The following is a 2,983-nucleotide window of genomic DNA, read 5'->3' on the forward strand; positions in this document are numbered from 1 at the left end:
AATGAAATACATGTATTGTTTTCAAGTCATCATCAGCAGAGAGTTTTATTTTAAAAGTGTTGCCTTAAACTGCAAGGATGTCTGTTAAACATCACAATTAAACATGCCAAAAAAGAAGCCATGTTGTCTAATGCCCACCTACCCCCTGATATCTCAAACCCACACTTGCACACTGTCTACATCCCCCTTTTGCTTTTTATTAAACAAGATAAATTATACAGATACATGTTGGTAAATGCTGTCTGTATTCACATAGAGACACAATGTAATCTCTGAGCCCAATAAACAGAAAGAAAAAAAAAAAAGCTAGAATTCTATGTACTACTATACATGGGCCTAACACCCTCCCGCCTCCAGCAGAGCCAAGGGAACTGGAGGCTTTCTCTTTTTTCTCACAGGGCACAGTGGTGGTATTGATTCCACAGTTATTGAGACAAGGAAGGATAAATATTAATTTAGAGCAGAAATGTGGAGATCCCTTTGCTGTTGTATTTTGCACAAGATATTTTCTCCCAAATTTGTTGAGAACCATGATGTTAAGACCTCAAAAACAGGGCGACTGAGCACAGACAGACAGGGAGAAAGGGACGGCCACTTGCTCCCAGGGACTGAAGAAAATTAAAATTAAAAAAAAAGAAAAATGAAAGTTGGAATCTATCAATCTTCTATACTAGTTATCCTTGCCTTCATCCTCTTCCTCTCCTTCCTCCCCTTCATTTCATTGTCATCTTCTTCACCTTCATCCTCATCTCCTTTATTAATATCTTCCAACCCTTCCTCCTCCTGCTCCTCCTCATCATCATCATCTGCCTCTCCTTCATCTTCCATATTGGGAACCAAAACTACTGCACAGGATTTGACCAAATATCATCTTTGATGAACTCTCCTAATGTCAGCACATGCATCATAATGTTCAGTAAACCAGGTAAAGAAGCTCTCTGGGCTCTTCATGCTCTCCTCTTGCTGCTGGTCTTATTCTGTGTTTGACTTGAGTGTTTTGTCAAATCCTTTCCAGATTTCCTTTTGATTTCTCTGGACTTTGAAGACAGGTCACCACTCTCATTCAGATGACATACTTTGGAGAAAAAGTATGGATTTTCATCGAAATAAAAGTCTGTTCTGTAAACTGATTTAATGTCTTCAAATTCTGTCTCTTAACTCTGATCAAAAATGCAGAGCATCCTCCTCTTCCTCCCACAAACAGTGCAGAAACTTGTGGATTGTTGACAAATGTTGATACCCCAAAATTTGGGATTTTGGCGATCAATTCTGACTTCTGATAAAATGGTTGGCAGAGTTTGTTACATTTTTGTTCTACTTTCAAATTTTCCTCATTGCCTTTGTCATTAAGTGTGTCTTTTTAATTTTGTACACCATCAATATGTTCAATTGCTTCATGCTGTTCTTTTTCATAGGTCTCCTTGGGCTCCTTCATGATTTGAGTTGAGTTCCTTTTTACTGGCTTTAGGCCTTGGGCTCAGACATGGTGCCCTTCACAGTAGAGGCAGGGAGTGAGGAGGCAGAATGAAGAGACAGCCAAGAGAGTGGCCAGTGCCTTCCCCTTATGATACAGGCTCAGAGCCCAATTGCTCCTGCCACTTCTTCCAGGTGTTCACTTGCTTGCCCTTACCCTGGCTGCCTGGCAACACTGTGACCCATTATGACAAGCCCTCAGCTGGGGCTATCACTGAAGGCAGGGAGGCAGTAGTTAGGCCGGCCACACTCCCTGGTTTGCTTCTTGATTGGAAATACATGTATAGTTTAACTCTTTTTTTTCTTTCAATTTTTTTGAAATTTTTTATTAGATATTTTCACCATCACCTGAGGTGAGGGGGGGAGGGACTTGTGAGGAAGAGAGGAGAGGCAGAGGGAATAAGGGGGCAGGATAAGATGTGGTAGGAGATGGGGAAGATATATAGAGGGTCAGGAAATTGAAAAGAGATATGGGGCATGGGGAACAGGGGTAGCCAACAAAAACTCTCAGATGCCAGGAAGGCAAGAGGCTCCCAGCTGAAATAACCAACAAAGGGGCAGAGAACCTATAGAGACCATATGAAGAGGTTAGGCAGCGCCCCCACCCCCCAGGGATGGGACCACCCACCGTTCTCAAAAATTTAAATCAGAATTGCTCCTGTCTAAAGGAAACACAGGCACAAAGAGTGAAGCAGAGACTGAAGGAAAGGCAGTCCAGAAATTGCCCCACCTGGGGATTCATCCCACATGCAGACACCAAACCCAGACACTATTTTGAATGGCAAGAAGTGCTTGCTGACCATAACCTAATAAAATTGTCTCCTGAGAGGCCCTGAAAAGTTAAAAATTCAAAATATTATTATTTGATAAATGTAAAATAGTATTGTATAACTGTAAAGTATTTCTGTCTTTTCTTCAGCTCTTTTTCTTCTATTTGTTTTGTACTGTTTTGGTTGGTTTTAATTTTATATTACTATTAATTTTTAGATGCCTGTGTGTTTTGTAATGAGAGAGAAAAAATGAATGTTGTGGATTTGGGTTCAAATGGACTTGGGGAGTAACTGGAAGGAACTGTGGGAGAGAATACTGTAATAAGTATATATTGTGTGAAAAATCTATTTTCATTAAAAGAATAAAAACCCAACAAATAGGAAAAAACATTAAAAGTAAACTCATTTTTTACCCATATATTTTCCCATGAATTTCTAATATGATTTTGATTTTGGCCCTTTAAGTTGATGACAAGATTATTGACATATTCATTGTTGCCTCTTGAAGTTACAGGTTGGGCTCCTCCTATTGGTGAAGATACCATATTCTTATGACAGAAGACTCAAATGATTCCACTTGAATCTTTCCTAAAAGCCTCATTCTTGTGCTCTAAGTTGCGTGGCTCCAGAAAATACTATGTAAGCTGCTAAGGAAAGAAAATAATCACAGATTACTACTAATTTGAAATACCTGTGATTCACAAAAATTACCAGCATTAAGACATGGATCATGATAATAG

General features: G+C 39.5%; 1 pseudogene; it reads right to left on the reverse strand.

The window, feature by feature from the left end:
* Positions 1 to 670: 670 nt before the first annotated feature.
* LOC110287131 (protein SET-like) lies at positions 671 to 1,588 on the reverse strand (annotated as a pseudogene).
* Between the last annotated feature and the right edge of the window lie 1,395 nt (positions 1,589 to 2,983).

The sequence above is a fragment of the Mus caroli genome, unplaced genomic scaffold, assembly GCF_978045245.1.
Source record: "Mus caroli unplaced genomic scaffold, Mus_caroli_1 scaffold_5, whole genome shotgun sequence".
Lineage (NCBI taxonomy): Eukaryota > Metazoa > Chordata > Mammalia > Rodentia > Muridae > Mus > Mus caroli.